At 39.9% G+C, this 19,957-nt stretch overlaps 1 protein-coding gene across 1 annotated transcript in view; it reads left to right on the plus strand.

The window, feature by feature from the left end:
* Positions 1 to 19,957, plus strand: part of LOC132650762 (zinc finger protein 664-like) — a 165,321-nt gene that overhangs the window by 50,708 nt on the left and 94,656 nt on the right. The gene's annotated exons all lie outside the window — the stretch shown is intronic.

Below are 19,957 nucleotides of genomic sequence, written 5' to 3' on the forward strand. Positions count from 1 at the left end.
GGAGATTCCCGCCTTGTGTCTTTTAAAAACCTAAGCTCTTACTCTCCCGGTGCCACTCCTAGCTGATCAGCAGGGGTGACCCCATTGCAATGGTTAAGAAGAGTGAGTCTCTTGCGTTTTTTGCATCGATGGATGATTAGTTTCCTGAGTTCTCTTCATACCTTCTTATATTTAGGCTCTTGCTGGGCCTAATAAAATGAGGACTCCATTGGTCCTCTGTAAGGCTTGGGATGTCTGGAGAGGTGTTGCCTTCACTGTGTCAAGTAGTAGCTCACTCCTTCCAGGGATGTGACACACACACACACACACACACACACACACACACACTGTGTTCTGAAATATGGTGCCCAAATTTATTCTCCTTAAAGACAGCTCCATCTGGGTAAATCCCGCTCTCCAGCAAGACAGGAAGAACAGAGGGAAACAACTGAAACCGTTCACTCTGGCCTCATAAAAGTTCTTACACAAGAAGTGAAAAAACATGGGGAAAGATGTAGTTGGGTTTTTGGGTTTTTTCTTCCCCCCTTAAGTTTTCCCTGGAAGTTCCTGCAAGACTGTAGCATTTCTCTGTATTCAAATCTGGGTCTACTTACAGAATTGCCACAAGCGTTTAAGGAAATAACCTGTTTCTAAACATGAAATAAGTACATCATATTCCCAGGCATCATATGTGTTAGTATTTTGGAACACAACCTGCTTCTGGGTTGCTCAGCAACCTATGATGTCATCATATGCCATCTGCCAGTGGTCACACCTGGAAGGCGTGGTTACCGTGCCCTCATAAGAGGGCTGATCCGACATGTGGTCGCTCTCTTACTCTTGCTCTTACTCCTACCCTTACACCCTCTCTTCTCTCTCTTGGGGCACCCCTCCTTTCCCCTTCCCTATCCCCCTCTCTTTTCCCACCATGCCCTGCTACCCACTTCCTCCATACCCACCTAATAAACCTCTCACAGAGAATACCAGTTGTCCCCCTGCTTCATCTATTTTTAGTTTTTAACAATTTGCACATGGGCTCTGTCCCACTGTCCATTGCTGTGGCTCTTCTGCTTCATGAAGGAAAGAGGAGGCCTCAGGACCATGTCTGTGAGCTCTCACTCAGCAAGGATTCTTCTCTTTCTCTTTGCACAGGATGCATGAAAACCAGCTCTATCAATCCTTGGGGTCTCTGGGGTGACCCTGAACTAATAGCAAAACAGCACAGAAACATTGGCTTTAAGAGAACATATTTGCTTAGGCTACAGGGGCAGGGTTAGGGGTGCATAATCGGATTATGCCCTGTTATCAGTGCCATTTGAAGTCCCCCACCATGGCTGTCTTGTTAATCACCATGAAGTTATGCAGGATATAGCTGGCAGGTAGCTATGCTTGTAATTAATGTAATTATAGGTGAGCGTACTGACCTGTCTTTTTCACTGTTTACCAACCTATGGCTAGCTGTGTGCATGCATTTCTCTGATGGCTGTCTCCAAAGCGGTGTTGGTAAAGTCAACCTCAGAGTGTCTGTGGACTTTGCCTGGGCAGCCAGCAGCACAGCCTGCTCTGATGGTATCCAAATGTCCCCCTACCACTCCTCAGCCTTTACCTCCATCCATTAAAGCTTCTAGGGCTTTTGCTCCACAAGGAAACCCAGAGTTCTCCTGTAGAACTTTCCAGAAAGCCACCGAGAGCACTGGAGATTGTTGCTTGGCTACTCCACCTGTTCCCCTCATTTATTGGTCAGCAAGTTCTATTTTTAGCAGCCTTTGATAAACCATTCCTTATGAGGTATGATTTTTTTTTCATTCATTATTCTATCTGGTGAGGTATTAATAAATATATGTGTGTGTATGCCTATATACCTATAGGTGTATATACATATTTAATTATACATTTAACATATATATTTATATATTTAATTATATATGTTTATACACATATTTAATTATATATTCAATATATTTAATATATTTATACATTTAATATATTTAAGTATACATACATGTATACATACATATTTAATTACCGATAATTGCATGTGTGTTTATATGTATATGTATATGTGTATATATATATATATAAACTATATTAGCAACTACTGCTGTATTTTTATCCATTATGTATAGCATAACTTCACTGAGAGGATTTGGAAGAGTTTACATTTATAGACAAACACTAGGCGCAAAAACACTTTTTCCAAGGTTACGAGGCCTGGGTCACCTTATTTAAGCTCGCTGAGCCCGGGTCTTTTTCTTTGTCATGGTGGGAGGAGATTAAATGACCCTTTTACTTAAGGCACTGGGCATCAGGCCTCTCCTGTCTGGTCAGCAGCAGCCACTGTTGGGAGCCACGTGGCTCTGACAGCTGCTTTGATATTTAAATCTCAGCAGAAAGACTGCTTTTACCAGGACTTTACTGAAGTCAGGGAAGAATTTGCAAGTCCATCTCTTTTGTTTGTGACAGCAGGTGGGATAGCTTGTGACGATCACACCTCTTGCTTCAACTCCTTGTGAATTTAACCCATTGTTCTGAGCTGTTTTTACTCTGGCTTAAAAGCTCTCTGCAATAAAAAGTCAGGCTTGCTCCTTGCTGCTGCTATGGCTGCTGCTGTGGCTGAGAATCTGGAGCCTCTTTAAAAAGTCTCCTGTGTGTTGTGTGTTGATATGATTTAATAAAAGTTATTAATGAGCAAGTCCGCACCCCTTCAAGATTTAATGTAGAGGTGGCTGATCGTTTTATACATATAAATGTTTAGATTTGTGATCCTTTTAAGATGTTTATAAGATTACTTTTTAATATAATTGCTTCTTGATTACCCCAAATTTCAGCTTGCCAGTAAAGAAAAGCTGTCTGAGAAGTTATGTTGCTTGCTCATCTTCTTTATCAATTACAAGTTGGTTAATTTCAAGTGCGTTTCGGGTCTTGGGGATAACTTGATTTCATATTTGTTTTTCACCCATAATAGATAAAACATTTGATCATGTGAAGATATTGGAGAATATGTGTTTTATTTTGCATATATTTTGTACTCATTCACTTAAAAACAGTGTCACCACATTTTGTGTTTAGTACTCCTTGAGAGATCTTGCTGGGATAGATAAGCTGTGGAAAAAGAGTAAAAGTGTCATCTGAACAGGCACTCTGGGTCTTGTTCTGTCCACCAAAGTATATGTACATAGGGTGGTTTAGACCTCACTCTTTGGAGTTTGTTTCATCCACAAAGATATATATATATATATATATATATATATATATATATATATATATATATATATGTAAGGTTGGGATAGAACTTGCTCTTTTGTGTTTGCTCCATCCACCGTGATGTATATGTATGTAAGGTGGTTTTGTGCTTGCTTTTTGGAGTTTGTTCCATCCACAAATATGTATATATGTAAGGTGGTTTGGAACTTATTCTTCAGAGTTTCTTCCATCCACCACATTATAGATAGATAGATAGACAGATATCTATCTATCTATCTATCTATCTATCTATCTATCTGTCTATCTATCTATTTAGGATGGACTGAAACTCCCTCTCTGGAGTTTGCTCCATCTACCCAGTATGTGAATGTGTATGTATGTATGTAGGTATGTATGTATGTATGTGACTGTGTACAGTATAAGAAGCCTGTAAGAGAAGCTATATGAAGAGAAGTTTAAATAAAGAGAAGCCTTGGGAACCTACTTGCTGGAGTCTGTCTTACTTCATCATCAAGAATAAGTGGTGTGTGTGTGTGTGTGTGTGTGTGTGTGTATGAGTCTATGGGCTACATCTGAGCAGGGGTTGTAGTACTTCTCCATGCATGTTCTTTGGAAGGGGTATCAGTCTCTGCAGGGTCCCCAGGGACCAGTATTTTTTGGGACTGTTGGTCTCTTTTTGGATCTCTTTTCACCTCCCCCCTTCTTTCATAAAATTCCATATATTCTTTCCATAGTTTGGCTATGAGTCTTAGCCTCTACTTCGATATCTCCATCAGTGGATTCTTTCAGAGTCCATCTGTGGTAGGCTCCAGTCCTATTCCCTGTCTTCTCTCGCTTTGGATATCTATAGCATTTGCCATTCTGAACTAGGATTGAGCATCTTCCCTAGGGTCTTCCCTGTTGTCCAGCTTTTGCAGGAGTATAGATCTCAGTATGTTTATCCTCTATGTCTATTAAGCACTTATGAGTGAAAATATACCATGTGTGTCTTTGTGCTTCTGAGTTACCTCACTCAAGATGATCTTTTCTTGTTTCCACAATTTGCCTGCCAGAAATCTCCTTCAGCTGACAAACACCATCAGCAAAGTGGCTGGATAAAATAGTTACTCAAAAACATCAGTAGTCCTCTTGTATACAAAAGACAAAAGGATTGATAAATTAACAACACCCTTTACAATAGCCACAAATAACAAAAAGTAACTTAGCATGACTTTAACCAAGCAAGTGAAAGACTTGTATGAAAAAAAAAAAAAAACATCCTATTGGATTTTAAAGCTCCTCAGTTTCCACTCTTTCATCCCTTTGACCTGATTTCCTGGTAGGAATAAGAATATTCTAAAGACATTTATATCTCTCCCTTAGGCAAACATCTAGTGAAACTGTGGAATCCATGAAATTCTAATTTCCCTTCAAATCTCTTTCTGTGAAAAGGCTGATTTCTCCAGATGAAAACTTCTTTGCTAAATAAACATTAACTCAATGTCTGATTGTTAGGGCCAGAATGAGCCTAATTTTAAGAAGGTATGAAGAGAACCCAGGAAACTAATCACCCATCGCTGCAAAATTGCAAGAGGTTTATTTTGACCATTGCACAATGGGATCACCCCTGCTGGTCAGCAAGGAGTGGCACCAGGAGACAAAGAACTTGGGTTTTTAAAAGACAAAGTGCAGGAATTTCCTAGAGTTGCAATCTTGGCGATTCAGGATTGGATGAGGTAGTTAACTTTTAAAATAATTGGTTGGTTCTGGGCACCCCTAGGTCCAGTCAGCCCTGTCGTAAATATCTGATCTTCAAGTCAGTTTGGAATTTTCTGCCATATGAGATATAGCCACAATTAAAGGTTGGAGAATGATTAACTCATCCCGTGTCTGTTCTTAGGAGTGGGGGTTACAGGCTTTGGATCAAAGGTCAGGAGCTATTCAGGAAAAGGATTGGGGCCATTTGGCACAGTTTCCAAACAAAGCTCATCTCCCAGGTGCCAGCTGGTGGTTTTATCTCCATTTAGTAGAGATCTCTGCTTGTTCTCCTTATCTCTGCCCTCACAGATGGCTAATGTCAGGAACTTTTACATTCCTTGGCTCTCTGGAGAAGCACTAAGAGGCTTTAATTAACATGGGCCTAAAACTTGAAAATGTAAGTTATAAGGCAGTTAAAGAAACATAGGTTACAAAGTTAGTCTGATTCTTTCATGATTACCTTGTAGGAGATAATGGAGCTCAGAATGAAAGAGGGATTTAAGGATGGGAAAAATTTATTATATGGCTTGGTTAGATTACTTAGTGTTGTGTATCTTGCCTTCCATCTAAAACTGTTAGTGTTATGCCTGGTTTGCTAGCCCCCAAAGACTAGGGATAAATAGACTCCACTGCAAATACACAGGACTCAAAACCTCCTGTGGAAACAAAACAGACATGCAGCCTCAAGGTCTAGGGGTACAGAGTTTTTAAGGGAAAAATGCAAGAAGTGACATACATCCTTTGGCATTACATGATTGGCTAAAGGAAACTGACTTTTGAAATGTTTGGTCCACTTTAGGTGCCAAGACTACAAACAATTATGGCCTGGTCATAATGGCTGGTTTCTTAGCAACTGTATAGTTGGAGGGCAAGAAAAGAATGCAGGAAGATAAGTTCTTACCTTCAGGGCATTACTGGACTAGTCTCCACCCAGATAGCCTTAAATTAGGCCTTAAGCTTTATAATAATAACCCCTGATTTTTAATCTTTTGGTCTCTCATTAAGACCTCAAGGATGTATTAGTTACCTTATAACTTCATCACTGATCAAAACAACTGAATATGTTAATGTTTTCAGTTTTCATTAATAATTTCCTTTTGTCATTGTTTTCTCTCTTTTTTATTTTAAAAATAATTCCAGTATGTATCTCTGGTTGTCTTGGCACTCAGTATATACCCACCTTCCCTCCAGAGTGCTGGCATTATAGGCAACATGTCACAGCTTGGTAATTCAATTTTTTAAATTGGCTTATTGAGGATGAATGGCTGAGCCTGACTGGTTATGGTAGTTAGTACAAGGGCTGTGGTCTTAACTCCAGTAACAGAAGAAGGCTCCCATCTAATGTAGCCCTCCTGGTTAAAGTCCACAGTCTACCATTTATGAGCAACATTGCTTTACTGTATCATCAAGTGTATAACTCATCTAAGACTAGGGCAGAGTTCCATCCTTATTCTACAGAGAGTGAAACTGAGACTCACAGAGATAGTGTTTTTGTAATATAGGTAAGTGTAACTGCTCATCTTACTTGTCACATCATTCTATTACACTACTAAATGAAGTTGAAGCCACCTCAGCCAGGTACGGTGACACAAGTCTGTAATCAAGGTGCTTAGAAAGAGGAGGAAGAATTTCAAGGTTTCAAGGTCACCCAAGGAGTGAATGATCAGTGGTATAGTGGGAGACCTTCAGAACAAAGAGAGGCAGTTAGTAGCCGAGGCCAAAGTCTGTAGTACTCCTTGCAGGTGCAAAATTCAAAGCCATGGCTCTAGAAATTGTTTGATGACATATTTACTGCTTTCTCTTTTCTAATGTGTCTTTTTCAAGGGAGCTTAGGTCACTTCAGGGTCAGACTCCTGTTAGTCATTAATGGATGGAACTCTCCTGCAAGTGGGGAAATCAGCCTCAGGCAGGGATGAGCTCCCTCATTACATATCCAATGGAAAGTCTTCAGCACTGAAACCATATAAACAGAACCAACAGAAAGAGATTCAGGTTTAATTCATAAATTTGCACATAACTGCTCACATACTTATAAGGAAAAATTGGAATGGACAAATTTGGTAAGGGATGATAAAAGGACATGAAAAAGGGAAATTGCTGTAATACATTTTAATTAGCATACAACAATAAATAAACCCAACAAAAAATGGATTCAGCAGGTATTGTTTATATATTTATACAAACTTACATATTTAATAGGAAAAAAATTGAAATAAAGTATATGGGAAGAGATGGAGAATGGAAATGTAAAGGAGGAAATGATGTAGTGTATTTTATTTAACATGTACAAAAATAAATTTTAAATGAAAAGTGCCTAGAAAGATACCATAGCAGTGAAGAGCACTGGGTGGTATTACAAAAGACATAGGTTCCAATTTACAAAAAAGCTCCTAGCTAAACAGCTCCTTAACTTCATTCGCAATGAATCTGATGCCCGCTTCTGGCCTCTGTCTGTACTCTACACCAATACATGGAAAAAATACTTCCATATATACATACATAAAATATAAATAAACCTTATGAAAGAAAATTCCCTGTGATGATGTCATAGCCCTGAGATAGACTGCAGCCACGGGTAGTTGAAATGAACCCTTTCTGGTTCTGCATAGAAGCAGCTGTGACTCTCCTCTGAGCCTGCCTTCTCAGAGTCAGAAGCTGCTTTTGTTCTGCCCAATTCATGAACCCCAAAAGACAAGAATAACTAGCCTCCACTGAAATACATGAGGTTCTTTTTATTGTAAGTTACAAGCTGCAGCTTTGGCCCACACACACCCACCACCGAGGCAGTGGGAGCCGAGCACGCCGTGCCCAGGTTAGTTGGGTGATTTAAAGATTCTGGTCCATCCCAGCATGCCCAAGGCAGGGGCGATTCCTGTCTGGCAATCATCTATTGGTGAAAATGCTGCATTTTGAATTGCTTGGCTATAGGAAGGTCCCCAAACCATTAATGATCTGGTGTCCCTCCCTAGGGAGATGGGCCGATTTCCTAGCAACTGTATCTCTAGTGGGTGGGGAAAGAATGCAGTCAGGCAGGTTCTTCCCCTCAGGTCATTACTGGACTTCTCCACCCACCTAGTTCAGGCTTTAAACTTTAATAATAACTGCTGATTTTTAATATTTTGGTCTCTCACATTACTCTGAATTTAAGAGTAGCTCAGCATATCTGTTCATCTATGAACTGCAAACACAGTGCTTAGAGGTAACTTTTCCTTGATGTTTTCTGTATTTGTGTTCTCTGTTCTTTGTGTGAGAATTGTGGCATTGATAAATTCTTTAGGTCTATCTTTTAGGGTATACATTTTGATCCAAAAGATAGATTTGCTCTGTAATTATCCCAGTACTTTAAGGGTGAGATTTGCAGTCTATCATTGCTAAGAATTAAAATTGTTCAAAGTAAAACCTGGGTCCTGAACCTAGAAGAGAATTAAGGATGACAGGATATGTGGAATGAAAAAACTCTATTTTAGACTGCTCCCATTTCAGTAGTATCCAGAGATGAAGCTATGCTACCATTTAAGATATTTTTATTTAATAATCTCTCAAGTGTATACAGCAATTTCTCCATATAAAGGTTAATAATTCTAGAGCAGCTGCCTACCAAGCCTTTTATAAAAATATTTCAGAGCCAAGGTCTCCTATGTTGAAGTATATCACCATGATATTATTCTATTGCTCCCCAAGGAAATGAGCTTGTTGTCTTTTTTATTAAGATAAATAACTTCTTCAATGAAAGGTTGGCACCATCACTCACTTTAAATATTATCCATTTGAATCATATAGTCAACTCTCCATTGTAGTAACAAGAAAAAATTTGCATGTCATGCTCAGCATCTGCTTTCAGACCACAATAGAAGGACTAGTTTATTTTGTACATCCCAGAGAGAAAGAGGGTACTCAAAGAACTGCTGATTTCGCCATTGTGAAAATGAACTGATTGTGGCAAGGCAAGTGATTTTTAATATCTCAAGAATTAATAATTAATGTCAGATGAATAAAGACAGACCAGATTGGTGGGTGTACAATTTGGGAGGACAGCATTGTGGGAGTAAGGAGCCAGGTGGAGGAGGTTTGGGAGTGGTGACAGAATCCACACAGAATCCTAGGAAATCAGACTGAATGTACAGGTCTAACTATTGTCTAGTGTACAAGTCTTTAAATGACTGAAAAGCCAATGAGACCACCTCAAACACCAACAACAAAGTTTGGTGCAACTATAAGGAAATGTGTCACATTAGGAGACTTCTGTAAAGAATGGGGAAGCAGTCCCAGCCCTAGTTTCAGATCCATTTTGAGAGTTTAATAGTGAGCTAGACGTCCCTAGGAGATGAACACTGTATGCAGTAGATCAGGATCTTTTGAGGATCCATAGGAGCCACTGACATCACTCACCATTCCTTTTTGGGCCTCCAAAAGGATCATGTGGCCACTCCCCTCATAGTATGATCTATTGAATAGTGAATATCCAACTAGGGAACTGTCCTTTGCAGATATGTTCAGGCAACAGGCACATTTAAGTCAGCTCTGACATTTGAGACACAGGCCATTCATTATAGGTGTGTGTGTCAGGTAACAGCAGATCTAAACAAATAACATTGCTCTCAGGATTAAGTTCACACAATATCTTAATAATGTCTTTCCCTTTGCAAAGGAAAGGCCTGATCTTTTTCAGTGTCAGTTAGGCAACATTTAATTTGAATCTCTTTACCATTCCACTACCAGCAGCCACAGTGGTGTGATTCAGGAAAATTCAATTCCCAGTACAAAAGAAATTGCTGAGCTGCAGAGGTTTCTCAAGTGTGCATGTGTTATTCAGGTAGATTTCACATCTTGTGCCATTATCCATATGTCCAGGAAGCTGACATGAAAATATAGTTCAACATTATTTTGTGTGGGCATCACTGTGGCTGGGTTTGCTGAAATTACAAATAGGCTTGAGGAGCTGCAGATCCATAACAGACCTTTCTGATCACTTCCCTATACAGAGAGATGTATAGAACATGGGACCTCTCTGGAAGAGAAATAAGTAGTAGCAGGAGAGTCAGAAATTAGTTATTTTGTTTGAGTTATGAAATTTGTGTTTGTTTAATTTCTGTGCACACACAATTGTAACATTGGTCAGGTTCACATTCTTCCTGTTTCCTTAGGTCATTTAATGAAAACTTGAATATAATTTGGGGCTTATGTTTTCTGTATTTTGGTCTTCATCCACTTATTCTTTCACTAATACTGTATACCTTTTGAATATTTTAGTTTTAGGGAAGTACAGAAGTCATGTTGTACCAGTGTGTGTAAAATGTCTTCATAGTCATAATGGGAATTCTGAGTTTTTTGCATGGCACATGGCTTTTGAATCAGCTTTTCCTTAACAAATTGTTAGGAATTCTCTTTGAATTGTTTTTAATTCATGCTGCAAATTGAAAGTTCAAAGTCTTTTATCTTTTTCTTTTGAAAACATAGCTTAAGTGTTTGAAATGGGAGAAGATATTATATGGTCATTTTTTGGTGTAAAACAGTAAGTGTGACATTTAAACTTTTGTCAAATGATGTTCAAAGCTATATAAAGAGGGACAGAGTTTAGTGATACCTAATACATTCATATGGTCACATAACAACCACATTGATCAGAATTCTTATAAAAGGACAGAATTGCTATGGGTTAAAGCAATCTTCTCATTAGATTGTCTAGTCACATGTAGTTGGTATTTAGAAGTATCAGAGTTCTCATTTTCATTGCAGTTATAGTCATCATTGCCTACATATTAAAATATCTCCCATGCTTGTTTGCCCAGGATAATCTGGTGCCTCAAGAGGACATCATGATCAAAGAGTCAAGACAATAACAATCACTAAATGATTATACACTTATAACTGACTCTCACAGTCAGTGCTGTATTAGTCATGAGACATCATGTAAAAGCAGGAAAGTCAGTGTCAACCCACCTTTTCTCCCTTCTGATTTTAATTATTAGTGCAGAGGTTTTTTTTTTTTCCAGATGGATAGGAGAGATTCGTCCATCTTGTCTACACTTCAGGTGGCAATAGTAAATGACGGGCTGAAAGCACAGAATCTAGCTCACTCAGTCTCCTTCAAAATGTTTTTCTAATGTTCTTTTAGGTTGTATGTGGATAAGAAAAATTAAATATCAAGATTTTGTAGCAAGAGTTGTTATAAAAAGGAGAAGCAAATGTGCTGTTACGATAGATTATAAAAAAAAATCCAGAAAGTTGATTTACTTGGATGTTATGAGAGATTTCTGCCAATAAGTCACACTGCAGGCAAAAGTACAAATGAGTTTAAAACACACATTGACATGGGTGAATTTAAACAATGACAATAAATTACAGTTGAACAAAAAATTATTTCTTAGAAAAGTGACTCAACTCTTTTTCTGATTAAATAATCACTGTAGATGATAAGAACTTCACTTTTGCTTTGGATACTGTGTTTAAACATGTAACATTTTTATACATCAGTTTCTTTATGTTTCACATATTATATAATAAATATATGTGTACTGGATAGTATTTCATATTTATTTCTATTTGAATAGTTATTCAAACACTTGGTTTCCTTACAAAGAAAGAAGAGTATTCTCTTGGAATGAAATGTGCAGGAACTTCTGTAATTCATCAATAAAAACTAGTGAAAAATAACACCAGAAAATGACCTGAGTTTGTTTTCTTTTCTTTTTTTAAGGAGTTATTTATTATTTATTTAACATTCTACGTGTACATCAGATCTTACTATAGATGGTTATGAGTCACCATGTGGTTGCTGGGAATTGAACTCAGGACCTTTGGAAGAACAGCAAGTATTCTTAACCTCTGAGCCATCACTCCAGCCCCTGAGTTTGTTTTCTTTGTTTCACTTTGCTGAGAACAATGCTTCTCATTTCACAGATTTAGACATGGCCTGAGAAAGAGCTTGTCATGAATTCCCATGTGATGTTCAGCCACTACACAAAAAGAACGGGAGTTCTGTCTGTCAAAATCAAGCTTTTCCTATCTTCATTATTTTGCTCCTCTTTGTCCTTTATTGTTTCTGTTCATCCCGCAAATGTACACAAGAAACTAATCCTCCTGTTGTGGTCTGAAAGTGTAAGCTGATCATGACATGCTACAGCTGGGATACAAAATGAATGAACTGTAATTAGTAAAAAAAATAATTAATTAATTAATTAATTGTAAATAGATGTAATGCTCATAGCTCCTTCTCCAGAACTATGCCTGCCTTTCCTCTATCATGTTCCCCACCATGACATAAACCTCTGAAAGTCTAGTATAGGTTATCCCAAATTAAATGTTTTCTTTTGTTGAGATTCCATGGTCATGGTATCTCTTCACAGCAATAGAAACTGTAACTAAAGCTAAAGTTGTTACCAGGAGCTGTGGTATTGATGCAATATGCCTTATCATGCTTTTCTATGGAGGAATGTGGATTTGGGAATTGTAGATTAGGAAAAGAGCTAGAGAAATTGAAATAAGGGAGTAGTGACCCCAAGATAAGACCCCATGCAGCCAAGCTTCCATTCCATGCATGCTTAGGGCCATGCATGGTGGTATGCACCTTCAACAGTAGCACTCAGGGGATAGAAACATGTTGATTTCTGAGTTCAGTGTCATTCTATGGAGCAAGTTCCAGCAGAGCCAGCCTTAATCAGTGAAGAAAAAGTTTGAAAAAAAGGAAGCTTGTATAGAATTCATTGAACAATGATTCCATGTTCCAGCCCCAAGCAAGCAGCAGAACTCAGCAGCTTCAGCCAAGTGGTTCTTCCTTTAGAGTTTAGAATAGAAGAATGTGGTTATACCATATTCTGCAGTGCTAAGATGGCTCACACAGGTAATCCAGCACTCAGGGAGGCAGAGGCAGGTGGATCTCTGTGAGTTTGAGGCTACCCTGGTCTACAAAAGCAAGTCCCCGACTGCTAAAGCTACACAGAGAAACCCTGTGTAGAAAAACAAAAAAACAAAAACAAAAAGAATCAAAGGAATAAAAAAAAAAGAAAAGAAACAAATACCCTGAACTTACCAGTAAACCAAATTAGTGTAGTTCAAGTAAGTGACCGATTTATTTTATTTATATCTTTTGACATAGGAAAACCCTTCTTTAATTTGGACTATTTGAGGTGATAAACTCCCTGTTAAGCTAACCCACACATCTGGTGGCAGCCTACATAAATAATGGACATTGAAGATGGTCAATCTGTCTTTTTTTCTGCATGCCTAAACTCTGGCTATAAGTTTATTATTATTATTTTCACTGACATTAGTGACTACTTCTTTGAAATTCTGTAATATTCTGATAATCAAGAAGCTTAGTTATCCAGGCAAACGTTCTGAACAGCTACTAGATTCAACTCTCCACTGTCTGTGAGCCATTCTTATAAAACAACTTTCCACATACACAGAGAACTTCCTTCTAACAGTTTTGTTCGTATAGAGAGCCTTTACTAACACAGCTTTGTTTTTTCCACACCTTTCCATCGAGGAAGAAGTGCTAGCTGATATTAATACTCCAAAGTGTCATGTGTTTCCTGCTTTTTACCCCTGGGTTGTCTTATACCTTCCCAGAGGAAAGTAGCTGCGGTTTATGTGACCACAGCATGAAATCACAGAACAAAAATCTCATTGCATTTTCTAAAATTTCTCTTTAATTCTAATATTCTTGGCAACCTGCCAGCTGTAGGTCATATGGTTCACTCTGCGGGTTGAATAATGGACTGTGTGGCATACAGGCACCTTGATTCCAAGAGGAAGAGGGAAATTGCCCACTGAGTGTAAGACAAGGTAGGCTAGGGGAGGACACGCACAAATGATGATGAAATACAAATCTCTGCAGGTCTGGAAAAAGTCTGCTCCTGAAATGGAATCTGTGCCAGGAATCACTCACTGTACCTTTTTGCTCCCATACGATGATGTAACTCTAAAGATGTGTTCATGTCACTCAAGACTCACTGACCAATCAGGACCCTGAGGCCATCCCTCCAGTCAGAGGAAGAGGCGGGTTCTTCCTGTTGCATTGCTCTCTGTTCGCTCTGTAGTTGAGCAGGTTTGAAGGTCGGTGTGCTGTGGTCTGAGCGCTGCTGCTGTGTGCTCTGAGGGGTTTCAGGCGAGTTCCAAAGTCACAACATGGTGAGTGTGTGGCTGCTGCCCCCAACCTGGGGGAGCAGGAGGCTGAACAGCAAGGCCTGCTTGTCGGGTCCTTCCTGGAATGGGTGGGAACCTGCAGCCAGAGGCAGCCACGGGAGAGATCCTTTGTGCTAGCCTTGAATGCTTTGGGGGCATCAGAATATCTTCACTATATTGCGTTAGCAGTGGAAGCCGAGAAATCTCACTTTGGGAACAGAAGGTTAAAAGGAAAGCTTTATTTTCTAAGCACAGGGAGGTGGCCTGTTCTGGATCTGAAAAGCCCCCAAGGGAGTAAGGTTTGCTGTATTATTAAAGGGATAAATCCACAAAGCTAGGCAACCTTGGTGAGTGTCTGGGTCATCCAATCAAATTTTAAAATTGTGGTTTAAGCAAGGGAGTTTCTGTTGGAGGCTGTGCTGATTCAGGACACTTCGGCTCAAGGCCTTTAACTATTTTCCAAGACATTTGGTATGGAATCCAAGGTCCTTAATTCATCGCTAGACTTTTGGAGATCTAAGTGATGAGGGAACAAAGAAGTGAGTCCTCTGTCCATAGTGAGGGCTTTGTAGGTGATGCATTTTTACAGTTTAGGCACCTCTGTTAAGGTAATAGTAAGTTTAACCAGTTCACAGATAGTTAGGAAAATATAAAGGGGGTAGGGTGGGAGATGGCCTTGCAAGCTTGGGAATGTGAAGTTAATTTAACCTTTCTAGTAAAATGAAAGAGCAAAACTTAAGAGTTGCTTGGAGAAGGATGGGCTCTGAACGGCTGCCTCCTTACACACTATGGGGCTGCAGGTTCACAAAGCATTTGCAGCAGGGGCTTGAAAGTGGAAATGTCCTTAGTAGGATGCAGACTCACAGAGGCCTAGTTTCTAGTATTTTCTCCAAGTTATGATCTTGGAATTTGACATTTAATTATAAGATTCATTTGGAGTTAATTTTTTGGAGGTTGTAAATAACACATATGTTAATTAGCACTTCATTATAAAGATGAGATGTAAACGATTAAAATTGTTGATGTAAGGGATTTACCAGTGTTTAGGAGACAGGAAGTCACACCAAGTAGAATTTAGCTAAGGGCTGTTTTAAAACACCCCATATATATGTATCATGCCAACCAGGGCTGTTAGAGATTAGGATGCTAGGAAACATGTTTCCTTAAGATGATAGTCAACAAATTTGTCTCCAACCAATAACCAAGGAAACCTCCCTGATTCATACCAACCATTTTCCCATCTCCATGTCAAAGAAGAGGCATGTAACAAGCTGCTTAATGGACCATTAGGGAATCATAGCCAACAGTAATTCCTGGGGTGCCATAAAGTTGCAGTTTCCTTCTTGAGAAAAGCATAGTTCTGTCACATGTGCAAGACATCTGGTTTGAAAGAGAGATCAGTAGGAGGTGAAGGGTTAGAAATACAACAATTTAGGGGTCAGTTTGAATTGTTTTGTAGGCGGTGTGAATTCTGCATAACTTTCTTTTACACATAGAATGAATTTAACTTGGGTCAGATTCACACCCTATATTATGTTAAGTTTAGGTGAAAACCCCAAACAACAGTTCACTAATATCTGAGCAGAAAAACCCACCAATTCCTGAGCTACAACCCCCCCACCCACAGACATTATCCATGAGTTAGAGTTCAGACCTATCTCTGAACAGGAAAACCAGGAAATCCTGAACTCCCCTAAGTGCAGAATTTGAAAACCTCCCAATCCTCACTCTGAAAATCTCTGCCCTAGAAAGATCCACGCCATAACAAATCACATTAAAAGGCTGTGTCTGCTCACTTCTCTGCTGCATTCTCCAGGGAGCAGAGGCAGCCACTCCTGGATTTCTTCCTGCACTGGCTAGATCCTCCAATATAAACCCCTTTTATGAGATTTACTGCCAGGTTTGACTCTGCTTGGAAGGGGCCAAGAAACACAGCAAAGGAGAGGTGAAGTAGGAGTAGGGCCAAGGCTCCTGATGTCCTTCCTCAGTTCAACTGGGGATACCCTCCCATGGGAGCTGCGACACCTCTGCTGAAGAGGCCTCCTCTCAGAGTTCTGTGGTTCTTTGACCCTCCTCTCTCAAAATTCCATTCCATAGGGACATTGTCCCACCTCAGAGCTGTGTGGTTTCTGGGCTCCCATATCTCAGGATGCCTTTTCATTGGGATACCGTCTCTCCTCAGATCTGTCTTGTTCCTAGGCTCACAAGTCCCAGGACAGCTTCCCAGGCCAAAAATATGGGTTTTATCTGGAGAACCAGCACATTGGTGAGAATTGCCTGTCATACTAGGAGCCAGGTTCTTTGGGGAGTCATGCTAGAGATTCTACTTTGTAGCTGATCAGGCTCAAATGATTCGGTGTGAGGTGTTCTGAGCACTGCTACTAGGTGTTCAGAGGGAACCTCAAGCAAGTTCCAAATTCTGGACTTGGTAAGTGGCGGGTCACTGCCCATAAATGGGATGAGCAGGCTGCTGATCAGAGCTAGATGTAGTTGTGGTTCCTGCCTGGAAATAGTTGGGAAGACAGATGGAGGACAGGCACAAGTGCTACTGAAATCCAAATCTCTGCAGGTGTGGAAAAGACCCAGCACTCATCTGGAAACCTTGGCCCAGGAGTATGATGTTGTGTCCCTCAGCACACTCTATCCCTAAGAGAGGGGCTCATGACTCACTGGCCAATCAGGGTGTCTAGGCAGCAGAGAAGGCAGGTCCTTCTAAGTGCCCTGCTCTAGGTAATGCTCTATTTCTGAGTGGAATGTCCATGTGTGATGAGATGTAAGAGCTGCTGCTGGATTTGTGAGGGAAGCTAGAGCAAGTTCTGAAGTCCGAAAATGGTGAGGGGAGGTTCATTGACTACAAATGGGAGGAGCAGGCTGCTGAACATAGCTGTCTGGAGTGGAGGGTCCTGCCTGAGGCTGGATGAGAAGACAGATGAATAAAATATGAGAGGACAGGCACAAGGGCTACTGAAATGAAAATGTATGCACATCTGGAAAAGGCCTGGCCCTGAACTGGAAGCTTAGGATTTGTAGTGTTATGCTTTTCCCCTTCACCACACACTAACCCTGAGGGGCTCATGTCACTCAAGACACTGTCCATTTAGGGCCTGCAGGCATAAGAGGAGGTGTGTTCTTCCAGGCCCCCAGCTGCAGGTTCTGCCTTTTCTGAGCTTATTGCAGCACCTCTGAGCACCACAGGCTGCTGTGAGGGGAGATCTGAAGTTGCAACAGGGTGAGCTCAGGTTCACTGCCCACAACAGGGAGAAGCATGAAGCTGAGCTCCAGGAGCTGGTGAGGTGTATTCTCCCTGAATTTGGGTGGTAAGCAGCGACCATGTGCAGCCACCTCTTAGGTCTCTTGTGGTCCTAGTCATTTCTTTAACCCAGGGTGGCCTCTGAATAACTTCACTATGAGGCTACATTTGGCCAACTTTTGGAGCAGGGGCTTATGTGTAGAAGCATCTTTCTTAAGATGCCAAACCCAGAGAGCACTAATTTCTCTAAAATCTTCAACAAGTTCTGCCCTTAGCATTTAACATTCAGGTGTAAGATCCATTTAGAGTTAATCTTATGGAAGTTGTGGCTCACATTCCAGGCACTTTTGTTTTGTTTTTATATTATTATCTGATAGGCCTGGAATGTAGGTTTTGTACATGTCAAGCATATATTCTTGTATTGATCTTCATTATGATATTAATACTACTTGAACCTTCTGAGTCACATTATTTCAACTGTGTGATATTTTTTTCCTTTTCAGTGCTTGTCTTAATTTTTTTAATGAATACTATTATTTTTTTATAAGTACTTCATGTGTGTCTGGTCCTCGAAGCAGTTAGAAGATGGCCTCAGAACTCCTGAACTTAGAGTAATGGATAGGTGTGTGCTCCTATGTATGTAAAGGTAAGCCTTTCAGAGCCGCATAGGGAATGACAAGTGAAGCTTCAGTGACTCCTATGACTCCTTGAAAAGTCCTGATCCACTGCACACAGTGTTGATCTACTGGGGAGTGTTAGCACATTAGTGAAGTGTCAAAATGGATGTTAGCCAAGGGCGATGACTGCTTCCCCCTTCTTTATGAATCTCCTAAGATGACCTTGCCTCACCACACAACTACCACATTTCCTTATAGTTGTACAAAATAAATTCATTGTTATTGGTACTTGAAGCTAACATGGGATGTTCTGATTGGGCTTTCAGTCATTTACAGGCTGTTACAATGGATAATGAAGTTAGATCTGCCCCTTTTAGTCTTGTCTCCGGAGTTTGATTACCAGGATTCTGTGTGGGCTCTGTTTCCACTCACTGCAATTCTCTGTGGTTCCTGATTCCCACATTTATGTCGGTATTGGCAATCAGGACTAATTATTTGAAAGACCAGCGAAAACTCTTCACTGCTGAGCCAACTCTCATTCCCTATGTTGCCTATTTTGACCAACATTTACATTGCTGATGCTTTAATTTTTTTTTTTTGTAACTGTTTAAACATAGATTTCATTTTAGGAAGATCATATCAATGTTACAATTTAAAGTGAGGCACTTCAGGTTTCTAGAAGATGTGTACATAACTAGCGGGAATGAATAGCTCTATAGCTCTTTGCAGAAACTTGAGCAAAGATCTGTCAGTTCTTTCTATCTATTGTTTGTTTGATGCGTTTTTGCAGAGTATTATGTGCCTCTGACTATCCTGGAACTCATTACATAGACCAGGCTACCATCCAACTCTATAAGATATACCTGCCTCTGCCTCATGAGGATTGTTGGAATTAAAGGCATGGCAAAATATACCCAGCTTGCCCACTGTTTTATACTTAGGAACTGTTCATACAATTTCTCTGAGGTGGTCTAATAACAGTTGATCTGTTTACTTATCTCCCCTTCTTTATGTCTGTTAGCATTTCTCTTACAAGGCTACATCTTTTTTGTATTTTTAAATTTATTTTTATTAATTACAGTTTATTCACTTTGTATCCCCCTCCCATCTCCTCTCCCAATTCCACACTCCCTCCCTCTCCCTTACCAATGCCCCTCCCCCAGTCCACTGATAAGGGAGGTCCTCCTCCCCTTCCCTCTGATTCTAGTCTATAAGGACTCATCATGAGTGGCTGCATTGTATTCCTCTGTGACCCGATAAGGCTAGGTGTGGGGAACACACCTACAGGGTAAGCACCCAGAAGGCAGAGGCAGGAGGATCACATTTTCAAAAGTTTTTAAAGATTTATTTACTATTTATACAGCATTCTGCCTGCACACTAGATCTCAGTATAGATAGTTGTGAGCCACCATGTGGTTGCTGGGAATTGAACTCATGAAGATTCTTTGGAAGAATAGTGAATAGTGCTCTTAACCTCTGAGCCACCTCTCCAGCCTCATCCAAAAACATTTTTAAGAAGGAATTTAAGGTATTAATTTGTTCATGGCCCTTTCTTTCTTTCTCTTTCTTTCTTTCTTTCTTTCTTTCTTTCTCTCTCTCTTTCTCTCTCTCTTTCTTTCTTTCTTATTTCTTTCTCCCTCACTCCCTTCCTTCTTTCCTTCCTTCTGATTTCTTTATCTATTTATCTATTTATCTGTTTATTTATTTATTTATTTATTTCACAGTATTCGCCTGCATGTACCACTGCAAGCCATACGAGGGCATGAGATCTCACTATAGGGGGTTGTGAGCCACTATGTGGTTGCTGGGAATTGAACTCAGGACATTTACAAGAGCAGCCAATGCTCTTAACATCCGAGCTACCTCTCTTGCACTGGTCCCACTTTCCTTTACTTCACATTACTTAAATTTTCTAAAACATAAATGATGTGTTACAAACATATGTAGAAGGAGGCATTTTTTTTTCAAGGAAGAAAATGAAAAGATGATTAACAAATGTCTTAATGAATCTTTACTATGGTCACACATAAGTATGAATGAATAC

Source organism: Meriones unguiculatus (assembly GCF_030254825.1).
Source record: "Meriones unguiculatus strain TT.TT164.6M chromosome 13 unlocalized genomic scaffold, Bangor_MerUng_6.1 Chr13_unordered_Scaffold_33, whole genome shotgun sequence".
Taxonomy (NCBI): domain Eukaryota; kingdom Metazoa; phylum Chordata; class Mammalia; order Rodentia; family Muridae; genus Meriones; species Meriones unguiculatus.